Source organism: Choloepus didactylus, chromosome 10, assembly GCF_015220235.1.
Source record: "Choloepus didactylus isolate mChoDid1 chromosome 10, mChoDid1.pri, whole genome shotgun sequence".
Taxonomy (NCBI): domain Eukaryota; kingdom Metazoa; phylum Chordata; class Mammalia; order Pilosa; family Megalonychidae; genus Choloepus; species Choloepus didactylus.
The window spans coordinates 3545487-3567877 of NC_051316.1; positions in this window are offsets into that span (position 1 = coordinate 3545487).

Sequence of the window (22391 nt, forward strand, 5' to 3'; positions counted from 1 at the left end):
TCATGAACAACAGATACTCATTTATTCCTTGGTTTATTTGGTTTTTAATTTTGTCTACCTGAAATATCCTGTTTTAGTAGTCTACCAATTACAGTACTACAAATAAAGCATTAGACCAAAGTCAATATTACCAAAAGCTTTCCCTTTTTACCCAAGCAATAGTTTCCACATTCTTGGCATACCTACAGACATTAATTGTCAGAAAATAAAAATTTTTATTTTTAAAATTCTTAGAATGACTGTACTATGTCAGGTACATGGTGGGTATTCTTATAGCAGAAATCAAGATATCCAGGGAAGGAGGGAGAGAGTAGAGCTTAACAACATGAACCTTGGTAAATGGACATATGGACATAAAAATATGACATTTGGACTACACAATGTATTCCCTTCTTCAGAGGTCCCAGGACCCCAATCTCCCATACAAGTGAAAGCTAACACATCACCTAAAGCCACTCACCTGGAAATCCTGCAACTGTTACTAAATAAGTCTCCAGGAAAATGTTCCCACTCAGGATTGAAACACTTTTTGTAATATCAAGATGTTTGTATGCCTACAAGAAGCCCACAATGAATTTAAATTAATGTTCCAGTAATAATGTTTTCTTTCCTAATACCAAGAAAATTTCAGAAAAAGGAGAGAGAGAGAGAGAGTTGGAAGTTGACTCCTAAGAACAAAATCTAGGGTTTTGTATGCCTCCATGACCTCAGGGATTTAACCCCTAGAGAATCTTAACCGAACAATTTCTCTTTAATCACAAACCAGAAATTAGATGAAATGTTCTCCCATGTGCCTTTTGGAAGAATGTGATTTCTTCTAAATCACTGGAGAGAAGGCCTCATCAAGTTTACTTAACATATTTTTTAAAAAAATTAACTGTTGAAAATATAGAAATGAACTTACAAACCATGATAATTGTAGCCAAACACAATTAAAAAGAAAAATTATCTAAAATGCAACTATTCAGGGCTAATTTAGGTTAATATTTGCTGTATTGCTATGTGTTTTTTCTTACCTATGTATATATTTGTTTATGTGTGTTTGGCTATACAGACTGAAAATATACAGAATATGCATTTTGTTTTTATTCATTTCAACTAAAATAATAATTGTTCTTAGAAAACATTGACTACTTTATTTAAAATTAGTGTTTTCTTTTAATATGGGCACACTGATGTCCCATGTTTATATTAACATAAATATATCATGAAATCTCTTGATATCCATTTCTTCTCTAAGATCACAAATGCATTTTTAAAATTTTATCACATATTTTTGGGGGAATATATCTGTGATGGTTAGGTTCATGTGTCAACTTGACCAGGTGTTGGTGTCCAGGTGTCTGGTCAAGCAAACACTGGTCTAACCAATACTACAAGCACATTTACAGCTGGGAAATAGACTACAAGCCTGGTTTATTAAATCGTCAATTTACTGCACCTGTGGTTGATTACATCAACAAAGGGTATGTCCTCAACATTGATAGAATTAAATCTGCTGGATTTAATCCAATTTGTTGAAGACTTTTAAGGGAAAGAGAGAGAGGATCTACACTTGTTCAGCTGGCCATGATGCATTTCCTGAATTCATTGAATCCCTTCCTTGGAGTTGCCAGTTCACTGCCTGCCCTATGGAATTTGGACTCATACATCCTTCCTTATGGAATTTGGAATCATGCATGCCCAGTTGCATGAGAAACTTTTGTAAAATCTTATATTTATAGACATCTCTTAGTTCTGCTTCCCTAGAAAGCCCTAACTAATACAATAACACTTATGTATAAAAGTGAGAACTTTCCAAGTGCAATTTAACAAGTAGAGAGCAAATTTCAAAGAATGTTATCATTTACAGTTCCACAGTCTCATTTATTAACTTATTGTGAAATATAACATGTATGTGAAAAGATAATGTAATAATTTGAAATTTATCACCTCTTTGAATATATGTTATATCTCACAATAAGGAAATAACTGAAACTAAGTTTCTGTATCTCATAAAAATGCATTTTTGAAGCATGTTTAATTCTGTAAAACCATTGTGTGTTGATCACTCTGTTTGTCCTGCTGTACACAAATACCACCCAATTAGATCCACTTAGGCTTTCCCTGGGTTCCTGACAATCTGACTAAGCATTGTCAGACCCTCTATCTGTAATACATCAGAAGAAATAGATCAAAGGTTATGTGATTCTCTATTAGAGACAGTATGGCCTTACTCCAGAATCACAGAGACCTGAGATTTCCCTGAGGTTCACACTGAGCACCCATCAGGAACATACTATTTCACATTGAAATTGAGACAGGCAAATACATTTTAAAACTTCATGATTGTTCACTGTGTTTTATCAATGAGTTTCCCTTTAACTTTTGAAAAGATGGTACACTTTTATTAGGCCATCCTCTAGCAGTTAGGGGGTTGTTACTACTATTGTGATAACTTAACACTCACATTAGGTCAATAACAGAAAGATACACAGAAAAACATCTCAATATTTAACTATTACAGTTTCAAATGAATTTATGAAAACCCATGGTTTAGGATTAGGTTTGTATGCAAATTGAAAATAAAACTAGGAAGTTTGAAATCAACAAGCAACCTTATAAATTTTTTGCTTTTTTTATCAACTGTTTTGTAAGAGTGCCACTGTTCCAATTTTTGTACTACAAAATTTCATTCTCACAAACATTTCATGTTGTACTAGTGAAGACTAAAATGTATCCAAACATAAAACTGACATTTCATTTCCTGATTAATCTTTATGAGCTGGAGCTCCATGTTTTCTACCTGAACAGAAAAATACCAAAAGAGAAATGAATTGATTGGAAACCAGATGCTCTTGATTAATTAATTTACTGAGAGTTTGTTTATATGATAAATGAACTACAGTCATTTTATTCTCAGAAATCATTCTATAAGATAACAACAGTATTGCTTATAACAGAAATAATAGCATATTTCAACAAGTGAATAAACAAAATGGCACTTTCTTCCAGGACATAAGAAATTTCAGGAGGTACAAAAAATAATGCAAAGCTGAATCCAAAGTCCAAATTCTGCCAATCTCTGGCACTTGTATCTGGCTCCATGACTGTGTAGAATTATAACCAGAGTAGTACTCTGTGGGACACAAACCAAGCAATTAGTTGTTGAAACATTCTCTGGAGTCATTGCAGTAGATATATTTTCTTCTAATTCATTAGGAATCAGCACATCATCAAATCTATTCCACTACCTTCTGTAATGGTTAGGTTCATGTGTCAACTTGGCCAGGTGGCAGTACCCAGCTGTCTGGTCAAGCAAACACCAGCCTAACAATTGCTGTAAGGATGTTTGTGCATGGTTAATAAACCAACAGGCTGGTTTATTAAATCATTAGTCAATTGACTGCAGCTGTGACTGATGACTCACCAAAGGGCATGTCTTCCACAATGAGAGAATGCAATTGGCTGGATTTAGTCTAATTAACTCAAAATGGATTAAGGACCTCAACATAAGAGACAATAACGTAAAACTCCTAGAAGGTAATGTACAGAAACATCTTCAAGACCTTGTGTTATGTGGTCACTTTATAGACCTTACACCTAAATCACAAACAACAAAGGAAAAAATAGATAAATGGAAACCCCTCAAGCTTAGAAGTTTCTATACCTCAAGGGAATTTGCCAACAAGGTGAAGAGGCAGCCAACTTAATGGGAAAAATATTTGGAAAACCTGTATCTGACAGAAGACTGATATCTTTCATATATAAAGAAATCCTACAACTGAATGACAATAATACACACAGCCCTATTTTAAAATGGGCAAAAGATATGCAAACACATTTCTGTGAGGAGGACATGCAAATAGCCAAGAAACACAAGAAAAAATGTTCAGCCCACTAGCTACTAGAGAGATGCAAATTAAGACCACACTAATTAGAATGACTGCCATTAAGCAAAGAGGTAGCTAACAATGCTGGAGAGCATGTGGAGAAATTGGAATGCTTATTCATGGTTGTTTGGACTGTATGATTGTTCAAGCACTCTGGAAGACAGTCTGGCTCTTCCTTTGAAAACCAGATTTAGAGTTATCCTTCAATCCAGCAATCACACCTCTTGTTATATACCTGGAACATCCAAAAGCAGTGACATGAACAGTTATCTGCATGCCAATGTTCATAGCAGCAGTATTCATAATTTCCAAGAGATGGAAACAACCCAAATGTCCTTCAACAGATGAGTGGATAAATAAAATGTGGTATATACACACAATGGAATACTGCACCACAGTAAAAGGAACAAGATTGTGAAACATATGAGAACATGGAAGAACCTTGGAGACATAATCCTGAGAAAAATAAGCCAGGCAGGAAAAGAGTAATATTATATGTTACCACTAATGTGAACACTGAAAAATGTAAAGCAAATGGTTTATAATGTAGAATGTAGGGGACCTAGGAATAGATAGCAATTGGTGAAGGGGGAATGATAATCTAATAAGAAGTGATAAATTATCATGAGTAAAATTAATGCTCTGGGAATGCTCAGGGATGATTATGGTTTGTTAATTTCTGTTTGGTATGGTAGGAACAAGTTCACAAAAATGTAGCTATCATAGGTTGTTTTTCTTATTCCTTTCCTGGGTTATAGTCTGTATATTTTCATGGGGTAGAATAGGAATATGTTGGAATTAGTGTAGCTATTTTAGGTTATTAGTTTTTTGTTATTACTTTGTTTTGGTTTTGTTTGAAATGTTTTTTTTTGTCTCTTTTTTTATTTTTTTGATAAATTTAATTAAAAAATGATAAAAAAAAATGCAGAGCCCCCTGAGGATCTGGGGGAAAATGAAGAGGTGTTGGTCTTCCTCACCTGGATGTATGCTGATGTTCTCACAAATATTGAGGACTGGTGGGTTGATGTGCTAAATCCTCTATCACAGGACTTGCCCTTAATAAGCCTGTTACTACAAAGGAGAGGCTAGGTCTTCTTATAATTCTGTCTAAGTGTCTCCCCATGAATCTCTCTTTGTTGCTCAGATGTGGCCCTCTTTCTATAGCTAAGCCAACTTGTGGGTGAAATCACTGCCCCACCCCTACTATTTAGGTTCTGACACCCAGGAGTGTAAATCTCCCTGGCAATGCATAATATGATTCACAGGGAGGATTCTGCACCTGGAATCATGGGATGGTGAACATCTTCTTGACCAAAAGAGGGAAGTGAAATGAAATGAAATAAAGTTTCAGTGGCTGTGAGATTCCAAATGGAGTTGAGAGGTCACTCTGATGGGCACTCTTATGCACTGTATAGAGAAATCTTTTTAGGTTTTAATGGATTGGAATAGCTAGTAGTAAATACATGAAACTATCAAATTACAACCCAGTAGCCTTGAACCTTGAAGGTGATTATATAACAATGTAGCTTATGAGAGGTGACAATGTGAGTGTGAAAGCCATGTGGATCACACTTCCCTTTATCCAGTGCATGGATGGATGATCAGAAAAATGGGGGCAAAAAAGTAAAGGAAAAATAGGGCAGGGCAGATGATTTGGGTGTTGTTTTTAATTCTCATTTTCACTTTTTTGGGTAGAAATGAAATGTTAAAAAACAAATCAAGGTCATGAATGAACAACTATATGATGGTAATGTGACCAATTGATTATATACTTTGGATGATTGTATGGTGTGTGAAAAAATGTTAAAAAAAACAAAAAACTACTAGGTACTGGGTTGAAGGTGATGGATCTGAATTGGCAGGTCCTGGTCATGGAACACCTAAATTTTTGTTGTTTTCTATTTATTTTTCTTCAATTCAGCATTTGTGGCATCCTACTCCAGGCTCTATCATCCTTCAGAGTTCCAAGAAGCTGGGACACGTCTTTTTAATAGGTGTTTCTGAGGGGATGCTTTTCCAGATTTTATCTTACATTTTTGTGTTGAGCACTTCAGTCTATTATTTTTTTAATTTGCTTTTGTAATTTATGTCATTCACGGAATTTGCCAGTTGTATGTAATAAACAATCAGTTGTATCTAAGTTGTTTATTAGCTTATTGTGTTTATAATATTCCCTCATCTTTCTTTAAAATCTGTCATTAAGTACTAAGATATTTGGTAATCAATATTTAAGTGTCCTGGGAATAAAGATGTATGAAAATAAAAGCAAATTAAATCCAAATAATATAGAGACAAGTATATAATAAAATTAGGGAGATAATTCAATAATAGGATTAACAGTTTTAAATACAGAAAAAAAATTAAAATGTTGGTCTTATGAAAGGATTCATAAATGTCAGAAGGCTTTAGATTGATATAGATTGATTAAAAGAAGAGAAAAATACAAATAAGTAATATTATGGAACTTTTATGTATTGTTATTAATAGTGCAAAATTACACAAATACCTTAAATATTATTTGAAAATAACTGCTAAATCTACCATTATGTCCAATAATTCTGCCTTTATATATCAATTTAAAATACTATTAATTTGCATGGCAATCACCAAAGTATCATCAATTAGTAGACATACATAACTGGTCTTAGCAGGGAATATGAGTTTAAATAACATATCCTCACACACCTAGCATGTCTGATCTTCCTTTGTATCAATTTCAAATAGTAGATGAGCCAATTAATTTCAAAAAGGCAAAAAGAAATCATGCATAGGATTAAAGTAAAATCATATATGCATTCCAAGGACAGGAACAGAACACTCTTCTGAACAGCATTCTATCTGATGATGAAGATTTTTTCTCTGATCCCTCAAGAAACGCTAGCCAACCCATGCCTTACATTCACATCTATCTCTACATAAACACATAGACACACATATATATAGATATATTGCTTTATTTTAAAAAGAAATCCACACATTCCTTGGAAAAAAATAGTACATTAAATGAAGTAAAACCTATGAGTAAACATCTATTCAATGCTATTAGCCTTAGTAATAGAAGTTAAACATCAAAAGAATAGATTCTTGTACTAAATGCAAACATAGATGCCAATGTGGATTTTCTTAGGTCTCTCCCTGACTGTGTAGGAGGAATAGCTCTAACATGGAAGTGCTATGTGGAAGTAAGTTTTCATATGTTTTGTTCTCATTTTCATTTGTCTCAAGATGTTTGCTGATTTCTCTTTTAGTTTCTTCCTTGACCCATTGGTTAAGAGTGTGTTGTTTAGCCTTCATATATTTGTGAGTTTTCCAGCCTTCTGCCTGTTATTGATTTCCAATTCATTCCACTATGAGGAAGAAAGTGTTTTGAATAATTTCAATATTTTGAAATTTATTTTGTGACCCAAAACCATGTGGACTGTCCTGGAGAATGATCCATGAAAACTTGAGAAAAAACATTGCTGTGGGGAGCATTAGTCTGTAAATGTCTGTTCAGTCTAATTCATTCATCTTACTATTCAAAATCTCCTGTTTCCTTATTTAATCTCTTTCTAGATATTCTGGCTATTGGTGAGAGTATTGAGGACTGCAACTATTACTGTAGCAGTGTCTACTTCTCCCTTCAGTGTTCTCAGTGTTTCCCCCACATATTTTGGGTCACATGAACTTGAGGCATATTTATGATTATGTCTTCTTAATTAATTTTCCCTTTCTTAAATAAACACTGTCTTACTTTCTCTACATATTTTTTGCCTTTGAAGTTCAAATTGTGTGATATTAATATAGCTAACAACAATTTTCTGATTTTTATTTCCATTCAATATGTTTTTCCAACCATTCACTTTCAACCTATTTTTGTCCTTGAGTTTAAAGTCAGTCTCTTGTAAACAGCATAGAAATTGATCCTGTGTATAAATCCATTCTGCCAGTTTACATCTTTTGATTAGGGAGATTAATCTATTAAAATTTAAGGTTTTTACTGTATAGTCAATACTGCCTTCTACCATTTTGTCTTTAGGATCTTATATGTCATATCTTTTCTCCCTCTCTCTTTCTTTTACCTTTACTGATAATCTTCATTTCTACACTCTTTTCGAAACACCTCTGTGAAATCTTTTCCTATCTGCTTGTAGTGTTCCCTTTATTATTTCTTATAGAGCAGATTTCTGGTTCAATAAGTCTCTCAGAATCTGTTTATATATACATATTTTAAACTCTTCCTCATTTTGAAGGAAAATTTTGCCAGATATAGAATTCTTGGTTGGCAGTCCTTCTCTTTCAGTACCTAAAATATATCACATGACTGCTTTTTCACCTCCATGGTTTCTGCTGAGAAATCCACATATAATCCATTGAGCTTCACTTGATTGTGATGGTACATGTTCCTCTTGCTGATTTCTGAATTCCATTTGTCTTTGACATTTGACAATCAGATTGGGAAGTGTATTGGAATTAGTCTATTCAGATCTGTTCTTTTCAGGCATGCTGCACTTCTTGGACCTGTAATTTCTGTCTTTCATTAGAGTTGGGTAATTTTCATTGATTATTTCCTCCATTATTCATCCTGCCCCACTTACTTCTTTTCTCCTTCTGGGACACCCATAAAATTTATATTTCTTCACCTCATGTTGTCATTCCATTCCCTGAGAACCTGTATATATTTTTCCATTCTTTTCCCCATCTGTTCTTTTTTTATTCATTTTATTGAGATATATTCACATACCATGCAGTCATACAAACCAGATTGTACATTTGATTGTTGACAGTACCATTACATAGTTGTACATTCATTACCAAAATCAATCCTCAACACCCTCATTACCACACACACAAAAATAACCAGAATAATAATTAAAGTGAAAAAGAGCAACTAAAGTAAAAAAGAACACTGGGTGTCCTTGTCTGTTTGTTTCATTCCCAAACTTTTCCACTCATCCATCCACAAACTAGATAAACGGGAGTGTGATCCCTATGGCCCCCCCAATCCCACTGTCCCCCCTCATAAGCCACATTTTTATACAATTGTCTTCAAGTTTCATGGGTTTTGGGTTGTAATTTGATAGTTTCAGGTATCTACCATCAGCTACCCCAATTCATTAGAACCTAAAAAGAGTTGTCTATATTGTGCATAAGAGTGCCCACCAGAGTGATCTCTCAGCTCCTTTTGGAATCTCTCTGCCACTGAAGCTTATTTCATTTCCTTTCACATCCCCCTTTTAGTCAAGAAGATGTTCTCCATCCCATGATGCTGGACCTACATTCCTCCCCAGGAGTCATATTCCATATTGCCAGGGAGATTCACTACCCTGGGTGTCTGATTCCATGTAGAGGGGAGGGTAGTGATCTCACCTTTCAAGTTGGCTTAGCTAGAGAGAGAGGGCCACATCTGAGCAACAAAGAGACATTCAGGAGGAGGTTCTTAGGCACAATTATAGGGAGGCCTAGACTCTCCTTTGCAGCAACAGTCTTCCCAAGGGCAAATCCCATGGTAGAGGACTCAATCCATCAAACCACCAGTCCCCTATGTCTGTGGGCATGTTAGCAACCATTGAGGTAGGGCAGGCCAATACCCCTGCATTCTCCACCAGCTCCTCAAGGGGGCTCTGCATATTTTTATCCTTTTTTTAAAAATCTTTTTTTCTTTCTAAATCAACTTTACGAAAAATAAAAAAATAAAAAATAAAATAAAAAATCATACAATAAAAGAACATTTCAAAGAGACCATAACAAGGGAGTAAGAAAAAGACAACTAACCTAAGCTAACTACTTTACTTCCAATGTGTTCTTACTCTATCCCAAGAAAGTAACCTAATATAGCAACATTTCTGTGAACTTGGTCCTACTAAACCCATCAGAAATTAACAGACCATAGTCATTCCTGGGCATTCCCAGAAAATTAAATTTACCCATGATAGCTTATCTGTTCTTCTTGGATTATTGTTGCCACTTCCATAATTGTTCTCTATCACTAGTTCCCCTACATTCTACATTATAAACCATTTGTTTTACATTTTTCAAAGTTCACATTAGTGGTAGCATATAATATTTCTCTTTTTGTGCCTGGCTTATTTCGCTCAGCATTATGTCTTCAAGGTTCATCCATGTTGTCATATGTTTCACAACATTGTTCCTTCTTACTGCTGTGTAGTATTCCATTGTGTGTATATACCACATTTTATTTATCCACTCATGAGTTAAAGGACATTTGGGTTGTTTCCATCTCTTGGCAATTGTGAATAATGCTGCTATGAACATTGGCATGCAGATATCTGTTCATGTCACTGCTATCTGATCTTCCGGGTATATACTGAGAAGTGCAATTGCTGGATCGAAGGGTATCTCTATATCTAGTTTTCTAAGGAACTGCCAGACTGACTTCCAGAGTGGCTGAAACATTATACAGTCGCACCAAAAATGAATAAGAGTTCCAATTTCTCCACATCCCCTCCAGCATTTGCATTTGTAGTTTCCTGTTTGTTTAATGGCAGCCATTCTAATTGGTGTGTGATGGCATCTCATTGTGGTCTTAATTTGCATCTCTCTACTAGCTAGTGAAACTGAAAATTTTTTCATGTTTCTTGGCCATTTGAATTTCCTCTTCAGAGAACTGTCTTTTCATATCTTTTGCCCATTTTATGATTGGCCTGTCTATACTATTGTCATTGAGTTGTAGGATTTCTTTATATATGCAAGATATCAGTCTTTTGTCAGATACATGGTTTCCCAAAATTTTTTCCCATTGAGTTGGCTGCCTCTTTACCTTTTTGAGAAATTCCTTTGAGGTACAGAAACTTCTAAACTTGAGGAGTTCACATTTATCTATTTTTTCTTTTGTTGCTTGGCATTGGGTGTAAAGTCTAGGAAGTGTCCGCCTAATACAAGGTCTTGAAGATGTTTTCCTACATTATCTTCTAGGAGTTTTATGGTGCTTTCTTTTATATTGAGATCTTTGGCTCATTTTGAGTTAATTTTTGTGTAGGGTGTGAGGTGGGGGTCCTCTTTCATTCTTTTGCATATGGATATCCAACTCTCCCAGCCCCATTTGTTGAAAAGACCATTATGACCCAGTTCAGTGACTTCGGGTGCCTTATCAAAGATCAGTCAGCCATAGATCTGGGGGTCTATCTCTGAATTCTCAATTCGATTCCATTGATCTATATGTCTATCTTTGTGCCAGTACCATGCTGTTTTGACAACTGTGGCTTTATAATAAGCTTCAAAGTCAGGGAGTGTAAGTCCTCCCACTTGGTTTTTCTTTTTTAGAGTGTCTTTAGCAATTTGTGGCATCTTCCCTTTCCAATAAATTTGATAACTAGCTTTTCCAAGTCTTCAAAGTAGGTTGTCGGAATTTTGATTGGGATTGCATTAAATCCGTAGATGAGTTTTGGGTAGAATTGACATCTTAATGACATTTAGCCTTCCTATCCATGAACATGGAATATTTTTCCATCTTTTAAGTTCCCCTTCTATTTCTTTCAATAGAGTTATGTAGCTTTCTTTGTATAGGTCTTTTACATCGTTGGTTAAGTTTATTTGTAGGTACTTGATTTTTTAGTTACTGTTGAAAATGGTATCTTTTTCTTGATTGTCTCATCAGTTTGTTCATTTTTAGCATATAGAAACATTACTGAATTATGTGCTTTAATCTTGTATCCTGCTACTTTGCTAAATTTATTAGGTCTAGTAGCTGTATCATCAATTTCTCAGGGTTTTCCAGATACAAGATCATATCATCTGCAAACAATGACAGTTTTACTTCTTCCTTTCCAATTTGGGTGCCTTTTATTTCTTTGTCTTGCTGGATTGCCCTGGCTAGCACTTCTAGCACAATGTTGAATAACAGTGGTGATAGCGGGCATCTTTGTCTTGTTCCTGATCTTAGGGGGAAGGCTTTCAGTCTCTCACCATTGAGTACTATGTTGGCTGTGGGTATTTCATATATGCTCTTTATCATATTGAGGAAGTTTCCTTCATTTCCTACCTATTAAACTGTTTTTATCAAAAAGGGATGTTGGACTTTGTAGAGTGCTTTTTCAGCATCTATTGAGATGATCATTTGATTTTTCCCTTTTGATTTGTTAATGTGTTCTAATACATTGATTGATTTTCTTATGTTGAACCATCCTTGCATGGCTGGAATGAACCCCACTTTGTCATGGTGTACAATTTTTTAAATGTGTCTTTGGATTCAATTTGCAAGTATTTTCTGGAGGATTTTTGCGTCTATATTCATTAGGGAGATTGGCCAGTAGTTTTCCTTTTTTGTAGCATCTTTTCCTGGTTTTCGTATTAGATTGATGTTAGCTTCATAAAATGAGTTAGGTAGAGTTCAATATTCCTCAATGTTCTGAAAGAGTTTAAGTAATATTGGTGTCAATTCTTTTTGGAAAGTTTGGTAGAATTCTCCTGTAAAGCCATCTGGCCCTGGGCATTTATTTGTGGGAAGCTTTTTGATGACTGATTGGATCTCTTTGATTGTGATTGGTTGGTTGAGGTCTTCTATTTCTGCTCCAGTCAGTCTAGGTTGTTCATATGTTTCCAGGAAATTGTCCATTTCCTCTACATTATCCAGTTTGTTGCCATACAGTTGTTCATAGTATCCTCTTCTAATTTTTTAATTTCTTCAGGATATGCAGTAATGTCACCTTTCTCATTAATTATTTTGTTTATATGGGTCTTCTCTCTTTTTGATTTTGTCAGTCTAGCTAGGGGCTTGTCAATCTTGTTGATCTTCTCAAAGAACAAACTTTGGTGTTATTTATCCTCTCTATTGTTTTTTTGTTCTCTATGTCATTTATTTCTGCTTTAATCCTTGTTATTTCTTTTCTTCTACTTGGTTTAGGATTGGTTTGCTGTTCATTTTCTAGCTTCTACAGTTGATCCATTAGTTCTTTGATTTGGACTCTTTCTTCCTTTTTAATATATGCATTTAGTGCTATAAATTTCCCCCTCAGTACCGCTTAGTCTGCATCCCATAGGTTTTGGTATGTTGTGTACTCATTTTCATTCATCTCTATATATTTAGCGATTTCTCTTGCTATTTCTTCTTTAACCCACTGATTGTTTAGGAGTGTGTTGTTTAACCTCCAGGTATTTGTGAATTCTCTAAGTCTCTTAGGGTTATTGAATTCCAGTTGTATTCCATTGTGGCCAGAGAATGTGCTTTGAATAATTTCAATCTTTTTAAATTTATTGAGCCTTGTTTTATGTCCCAGCATATGATCTGTTCTGGAGAAAGTCCCGTGAGCACTAGAGAAGTATGTGTATCCAGGTGATTTGGGATGTAATGTTCTATATATGTCAGTTAAATCCAATTCATTTTTCAGATTGTTTAGGTTTTCAATTTCCTTATTGGTCTTCTGTCTGGTTGATCTATCTATAGGAGAGAGTGATGTGTTGAAGTTTCCCACAAATGTGGAAACATCGATTGCTTCCTTTAGTTTTGCCAGTGTTTCTCTCATGTATTTTGTGGCACCTTGATTGGGTGCATAAACATTTATGATTGTTATTTCTTCTTGTTGAATTGCTCTGTTTATTAGTATGTAGTGACCTTCTTTGTCTCCCAAAACATACCTGCATTTAAAGTCTATTTTATCTGAGATTAATATTGCTACACCTGCTTTCTTTTGGCTGTAGCTTGCATGAAATATTTTTTTCCATCCTTTCACTTTCAATTTCTTTGTGTCCCTGTGTCTAAGGTGAGTCTCTTGTATGCAGCTTATTGATGGATCATTTTTTTTGATCCATTCTGCAAATCTATATCTTTTAATTGGTGAGTTAATCCATTTACATTCAACGTTATAAACATGAAGGGATTTCTTGAATCAGCCATCTTATCCTTTGGTTTATGTTTGTCATATATATTTTTCCCTCTCTCTATTAATGTACCCATACTGAATCTCTTTAGTACTGAACCTTTCTCCATGTCTCTCTCTCCTTTCTTTGTTTCTCTGTCTGTTGGGCTCCCTTTAGTATCTCCAGTAGGGCAGGTCTCTTGTTAGCATCTCTTTGTTTGTAAAAAATCTAAGCTCTACCTCAAATTTGAAGGAGAGCTTTGCTGGATAAAGTATTCTTGGAAATTTTTCTCACTCAGAATTTTAAATATGTCATGCCACTGCTTTTCACCTCCATGGTGGCTGCTGAGTAGACACTACTTAGTCTTAAGCTGTTTCCTTTGTATGTGGTGAATTGCTTTCCTCTTGCTTCTTTCATAACTTGTTCCTTCTCTTCTGTATTTGACAGTGTTATCAGAGTATGTCTTGGAGTGGGTTTATTTGGATTTATTCTATTTGGAGTTTGCTGGGCATTTATGATTTGTGTGTTTATGGTGTTCAGAAGATTTGGGAAGTTTTCCTCAACAATTTCTTTGAATACTCTTCCTAGACCTTTACCCTTTTCTTCTCCTTCTGGAACACCAATGAGTCTTATATTTGGATGTTTTATATTATCTATCATATCCCTGAGGTCCATTTCAATTTTTTCAATTTTTTCCACATTCTTTCTTTTGTGCTTTCATTTTCCATTCTGTCATCTTCCAGGTCACTGATTCATTGTTCGACTTCCTCTAGTCTTGTACTATGAGTATCCAGAATCTTTTTAATTTGGTCAACAGTTTCTTTAATTTCCATAAGATCATCCGTTTTTTTATTTAGTCTTGAATTATCTTCTTTATGCTCTTCTAGGGTTTTTTTGATGTCCTTTATATCCTGTTCCATGCTCTCATCATTCATCTTTAGATCTTTAATTAGTTGCTCTAGGTACTGCATTTCTTCTGAACTTTTGATTTGTGTGCTTGGGCTTGGGTTATCCATATCATCTGTTTTTTTTCATATACTTTAAAATTTTCTGTTGTTTTTGGCCTCTTAGCATTTGCTTAACTTGGTAAGGTTCTTTTAGGATTTGCAGACCAATTGAAATCCTTATCTCTAATTTGTCAGATCTACAGCTTCATGGAGTATACTTTCTGTGACTAACCAGCAGGTGGCATCCACGAGCCACCTGTTCCCCTCAAGCCAGTTCTCCCCCACTTTGCCTTTGTGGTGAGTGGGGAGTAAGTCTTGTGGGGTCCAGTTGGTGTACCAAGCTTGTGTGTGTAGTTGGTGTCGCCCAACCTGTATAAGGGGCGTGTGTCTGGGCAGTCAGGGAGAGAGGAAGCTCTAACAACCAAATCTCCCTGGTGTTCCTGGAGTTTTAAAGCTGCTGCAATAGTCTAATCCTTCAGTTCAGTCCTGCCACAGTTTGTCTCTGCCACTGACCCACAAGTCCTCGGTGTTGGTGTGTGGCCCCTGAGACTTGTGAGTGGGTCCCTGTTCCAGGCCTTGCACTCCCTGGTCCTCTGTTAAGGAATGACTGTGCTATGTTACAGGTGAGTGCCATCCCCCCAGGGTGGTTCTGGGCTTCTGGTCTGTGTAGGGAGGCTCCCAGTCTGCTGAAATGATGTCTGAATCGGTCTTGTTAATTCCCACTGCTCCACCTTTCCAACTCTGGGACAACCAGCTGAGGGTGCATGGAGGGCTAATGTCCATGCCCAATTTTGTAGTGTAAGCATGTTATTGTAAGCACTTCCATCACATTCAGTTGTCTGGGGCAGCTCTGGGTTATGGGGTCAGTGATGGACAGGAGTGTTTCCTGTCCACCAGGATGATGGCTGTGAGAGGACACACCCCTTTTCTTGGGAAGTTGTGGTGTTTCGTGAATTTTCTCAGCCAGTGGATTATTGCCTTTTGTCTCAGAGCCCTCAGTTCTGCTCTTGTCTTGACCTGCCCAAATTGCAAGTCTTTGAGGCTTTCTGTATTGGGCTTCTTAGAGTAATTGTTTTAGAAAATGAAAAAAAGATTTAAAAAAAGAAGAAAAAAAGGGCCCTCCAGGCAGACCTAATGCATTACTGAAATGCTAAGAGACAAAACAATTAGGGCTATTAAGGAAAGATCCATGGGGCAGAGAGATCAGTTTTTATTTGGGTTTTGCAAATGAGCCTCAGGACCTGAGCTCTGCCCTTCCCCTTTCTATGTTCACCAGAACTCCAAATAGCCTCTGCTTTTATTTTTGAGTTTGTGTTGCTGTGTTTTGCTATCCCTATCTCCTCTCTGCTGGGCTGGCTGCTCTCAGAATCTCTGGTGTCTTGTCTCAGTCTATCTCTGGTTGGAGTTTGGATCAGTAGAATGAGTTTCTGATAAGAGCTGCCACTGCAGTTCTCCCTTCTCCTTCCCGGTGCTGACAGCCCCTCCTCACATGGGACTGAGCCTGACAGGGAGGGGCATGGGTCCCCTGGCTGCAAAAACTTACATATTTTGTTGATCTCAGCAGTTCCACGTTTTCATGAGTGTTGTATGAAGTATGCCCAAAGTCAGATTGCTCTGCAGTGTCCAGTCCACGCAGTTCCTGGCTTTCTACCTACTTCCCTGGAGTAGTAACTAAAACATACACCCCACCAATCCACCATCTTGCCATGCCCCCATCTGTTCTTTTGTGTTTAGTATTTCAGATGGTCTGGCCTCTAGTTGACTAATTCTTTATTCTGTCTCTTCAAATTTGTTGTTGTATTTCTCCATTGGACTTTTCATATCTTCTATTATATGTTTCATTCCCATAATTTCTGCTGTTTTTTCACAAGCTGGTGAGTTTTTATGTATGGTCACCAAATGTCTTCTTTATATTCTTCATCTATTTTGCAAAATTTTCCTTCAATTCATTGATTTGAAGAGGAGCTACAGTGCAGAGGGATATTTTGATTAAAGCACAGGAGCTACAGATGAGAGAGAGTTTGAAGATGGCCATTGAAAGCAGACTCTTGCTCCAGAGAAGCTGAGAGAGGACAAATATCCCAAGTGCAACTAAGAGTGACATTTTTGAGGAATGGCAGTCTAGAGAGGAATGGTCTGGGAGAAACCATTTTGAAATAGAACCTTGGAGCAGATGTCATCCCCATACCTTCCCAGCTAACAGAGGTTTTCCAGATACCATTGACCATCCTCCAGTGAAGGTACCCAATTACCGTGTTACCTTGGACACTTTATGGCCTTAAGACTGTAACTGTGTAACCAAATAAAACCTCTTTTATAAAAGCCAATCCATCTCTGGTGTTTTGCATTCTGGCAGCATTAGCAAACTAGAACAAGCTATTTTACATAGTTTTGAAACTTCAACTAGCCCTTTTCATGACCTGAAAATTCACAAGTTTAGTATTGTATTCTATATCACAGTGGAAGGATGCTAAATATAATTCTCATTAATGCCAACACTGCGTATTGGAAAGGTACTATCCCATGAAATGCCAAGTTTGAGTGACAATGACACATGAAAGATCAAAATCAGGCAGGCAGGCTCTCCTGGGAGAACAGAAACTAGTTTGAGTTTTAGAATTCTCATTTCAATGTTTTATTATTTTCAACAAAAGTAAGTAATTTTAAGATGGAGAATGGAAGCTGCCTAGGCCTGTCTAGTGTACTCTTGTAAATCAAACTTGACTCTCATTCGTAACTTTTATTTCTTGATAAATAAGGTTATAGACATGTACATTGCTTTGTCCCAAATGTTAAATTGGAAAACAGGTTCTGAGCATAACAAATTTATGAAAAATGTGAAAAAATTTGAAACTGAGTGCATCAAAATCCTTGCTTTGATTGCCTTTTTTACCTCAATTTCCTTGGGATAAGGATATTTTTTTAATTTTATACATTTAAAGTTAAACCAAACTAATAAAAATATTAACCAACCACAAATGTTAACCATTTTTGATGGGAGGGTGATTCTTTGGGGGACAATAATAAAGATATAAGCTTCATCTGTCATTTTACAGGAACAGTTTACAAGCCCATTGCTTATTTCACACTGGGGAATTGTGGGATCAGACATGAATGTGGATTGATGAATTCCCTATCTTGTCCAATGTGTCTAAAGACTACTGTTTTATTTCTCAGCTTAAGAATCATATATCCAAGAGCTAGAGATTTTTAGAATAGGCTATGGGATGTATGAAATATAAAAGACCATTTCTAATGAAGTTACCATTGAAGATTCATTGGATGTATGCCTCTAAAGAATAGGATTTAAAGCAGTTAGAATCATACTGATTCCTGGGTAGGGAAATAAGATAATCAAATGAAGTTGGGATAGAAGATTTGCAAATAATATAAGGAGAATTATGTGCACTGCCTAAAAAATGGACTTGTGAGGAGAAATTCATATATGTTTTCTTTGGTGAGAGGAAAAGGCCTTTGGGAGAAGCTGGTAGTTCTAGTTTGCTAATGCTGCTGGAATGCAAAACACCAGAGATGGATTGGTTTTTATAAAAGGGGGTTTATTTGCTTTCACAGTTACAGTCTTAAGGCCATAAAGTGTCCAAGGCAAAACATCAGCAATCAGGTACTTTCACTGGAAGATGGCCAATGGTGTCCAGAAAACCTCTATTTGTTGGGAAGGCATGTGGCTGGCGTCTGCTCCAAAGTTCTGGTTTCAAAATGGCTTTCTCCCAGGAAGTTCCTGTCTAGGCTGCAGTTCCTCAAAAATGTCAATCTTAGTTGCACTTGGGGTATTTGTCCTCTCTTAGCTTCTCTGGAGCAAGCATCTGCTTTCAACAGCCGTCTTCAAACTCTCTCTCATCTGCAGCTCCTGTGCTTTCTTCAAAGTGTCCCTCTTGGCTGTAGCTCCTCTTCAAAATGTCACTCACAGCTGCACTGAGTTCCTTCTGCCTGTCAGCTCATTTGTATGGCTCCACTGATAAAGGCCCACCCTGAATGCGTGGGGCCATACCTCCATGGACATATCTCACCAGAGTTATCACCTACAGTTGGGTGGGGTACATTTCCATGCAAATCTAATCAGCACCAAAACATCTGCCCCACAAGACTTCATCAAAGAATATAGCTTTTTCTGGGGGATGTAATATATTTAAACTGGCATATTCCATCCCCTGGACCCCAGAGAAACATATTCTTTCCAAATACAAAATACATTCATCCCATCACAATATCACAAAAACTTAAAACATTTCAGTAACAAAAGTTAAGTACAAGATCCCATCAAAATCAATTACAGATGTGGTCAGTCTTAAGGCATACTTTTCCTTTAGCTATGGATCTGTGAACTTAGAACAACTTATGTGCTTCCAATATACAAAGGAGGGACATTCATATGATAAACATTCCCAATGCCATAAGGAGAAAGAGTAAGGAAAACAGAGTTAAAAGACCAAAACCGTTCCTAAAACATGCAGGATAAATTCCATTAGATTTCAGAGTCTGAGAGTCATTTACAGAATGATGTTGCATTCTTGCGCTTGAAAGAGTGGGTGTCTAACCCTTCCTAAGGGCCTGTTTGGCAGCCCTTTCCTCCACAAATGCTTGGTTGAGTGCTCCATCCTATCCACACATTGAGGAGACCACCTTCTTGGCCCCACCCTCCTCAAATATCAGGGCAGTTCCCGGATTCCCTCCATCTCTGGGTCACATGCACAACCCCTTCAGAACAGTGTGGTGGAAGCCAGGCTCTTCCCAGTTCCCTGGGAATTTACTCCACCCTCTTTGGGTCTTGGTTTGGCAGGACATTTCCTGAGCATCGAGGAGGAACACCCACCCTCAACCTCCAGGGCAAACTCATCCTTTCCATGCCTGTGGTCTGCTCTGCTCTCCCAGCCCAAGGCCTCTTGACTCCAGACCTCAACTTCCATGGCTCTGTCTTTGAAGAAAATTTTTCCTTCAATTTGTTCCTTGTCTTTCTCCTTTAGTCCCAACTGGCAGCAGCTCTGTCTATAAAGATCTCACAAAAATTCTGTTGGCTTCACATGAAGTATGCAGGGGTCAAAGCCATCAGACAGTAGGACTTTCCATAAATCATTTCTGCTTAACTCCTTTTCCAATCTTGGCTTGTACTGAAATGGTGGTTGGGTTTCATGTTTGGTTACATCCTCATGTTGGGCTGTAGCTTCTGGAATTCCACCCCCTGGAAGCCTGTAATTTTCCAAGCCATCAGCTTCTTGTTTCTTTGAACCAAAGAGTTCAGTTCTAAGTTTATCTCTCTCTGCTCACATTGTACTATAAGCTGCAAGGAGAAGCCAAGGTACATCCTCCACAGGTAGTCTAGAGATCTCAGTTAAGTATTCCAGGTTGTCACTTTCAAATTCTTCCTTTCATCTCATACCAGGACTCAATTTTCCCGATTTTTTTGCCACTTTAAAACAAAGATTGCCTTTCTTGCAGTTCACAACACGTTCATCATTTCTGTTCAAGGCCTCAGAAGTATCTTTAGAGTCCATATTTCCACAAACAGTCTCTCCAAAGCAGTTTAGCCCTTTTCTATCAAGCTCCTCACAATTCTTCCAGAATCTTCCTCTTATCCATTTAAGAAGCTGTTCCAACATGTTTGGTATTTTCAAACACAGCAGCACCAGCACCCCATTCCTGGTACCAAAATCTTTTATAGTTTGCTAATGCTGCTGGAATACAAAAACACCAGAGATGGATTGGCTTTATAAAAGGGGGTTTATTTGGTTACACAGTTACAGTCTTAAGGCCATAAAGTGACCAAGGTAAAACATCAGCAGTCAGGTACCTTCACTGGAGGATGGCCAATGGTTTCCAGAAAACCTCTGTTAGCTGGGAAGGCACGTGGCTGGCATCTGCTCCAAAATTCTGGTTTCAAAATGGCTTTCTCCCAGGAAGTTCCTGTCTAGGCTGCAGTTTCTCAAAAATGTCACTCTTAGTTGCATTTGGTGTATTTCTCCTCTCTTAGCTTCTCTGGAGCCAGAGTCTGCTTTCAACAGCCATCTTCAAACTGTCTCTCTTCTGCAGCTCCTGTGATTTCTTCAAAGTGTCCCTCTTTGTTATAGCTCCTCTTCAAAATGTCACTCACAGCTGCACTGAGTTTCTTCTCTTTAAGTCAGCTCATTTATATGGCTCCACTGATCAAGGCCCACCCTGAATGGATGGGTCCATGCCTCCATGGAAATATCTCACCAGAGTTATCACTGATAGTTGAGTGGTGCACATTTTCATACAAATTTAATCAGCACCAAAACGTCTGCCCCACAAGACTGCATCAAAGAGTATGGCTTTTTCTGGGGGACATAATACATTCAAACTGGCATACTGGTATCTTTTTTTAATGTAATTTTATTAAGATATATTCATATACCATAGAATCATCCAAAGTGTACAACAGTTCACAGTTTTATCATATAGTTCTGTATTCAGCACCACAATCAATTTTTGAACATTTTCATCCCTTCAAAAGGTAGAAAAATAAAAATGAAAGTAAGAATTAAAACAAAAGTAAGAGAACACTCAAAGCATAACTTACCCCTCCCCCTCACTTACATTTTTAATTGTGCAAAAATTTTTAATTGTGTATATGTGAATATCATATATCTGTAATAATACAGAATATAAAATATTCACAGTATCATCATACACTTGTGTATTCTTCACCTCATGCAAATTTTGATCTTTTCCATTACTCCAAAAAATAAAAATAATAATAAAAATAAAAGTTGAAGGAACACTCAAAAGTCTCACATGCCCCTCCTCTGCATTATTCATCTAAATGTGTCCCCGTTTTATCTACTTTTTTCCTAAACACTGGGTATGGGGCATATGAACCACAAGGTTTTCAAAATTGCAGTCATACCATTTAAGCCATATAGTTATACACTCACCTTCAAGAATCAAAGATACTGGATTGTAATTTAAACTTTTCATATATTTCCTTCTAACTATTCTAATAAACTAAAAACTAAAAAGAGATATCTATATAGTGCATGAGTCACCTCCCAAATGACCTCTCAAATCCATTTGAAATCTCTGAGCCATTGAAACTTTATTTTGTTTCAATTCTCCTCCCCATTTTGGCCCAAAAGGCTTTCTGGATCACATGATGCAGGATCAGGCTCATTCCTGGGAGTCATGTTCCACATTGCCAGGGAGATTTATAGCCCTGGGAGTCATGTCCCACACAGGGGGAGGGCAGTGAGTTTACTTGCTGAGTTGGCTTAGAGAGAGAGACCACATCTGACCAACAAATTAAGCCCTCTGGGAGTGACTCCTAGGCACAATTATGGGTAGGAGTAGCCTTTTCTTTGTAGTATCAAGCTTCATAAGGGCAAGCCCCAAGGTCTAGTGCTCAGCCCACCAAGCTGGTGGTTCCCAATGTTTGTGAGGATATCAGAAATTCCCCAACTGGGGAAGTTTAATATTTACATAATTTTCCACAATCCCTTGAGGGGGCTTTGTAAATGCTTTTTATTCTCTGCCCAAATTACTCTGGGTTACATTGCGGCTTCATGCTAATCAGTGAAAACAAGGTCTCACTACCTAGTCAAGGTTCCATGCAATCATGGCATTTGAGTAAATTGAATTTACAAGTCAAGTTATTTGTTGTGATACAGAAAATACAAATTTTGCACCATAAAACCATCTCTTCCTTTCATCCCACACAGAAGTCAAAATTTCAAAACATGGTTAGTAACATCCTGTACCCTTTAATCAGAACTACCCCAATCTCAGTTATGAACTCTCTGTGTTTCTT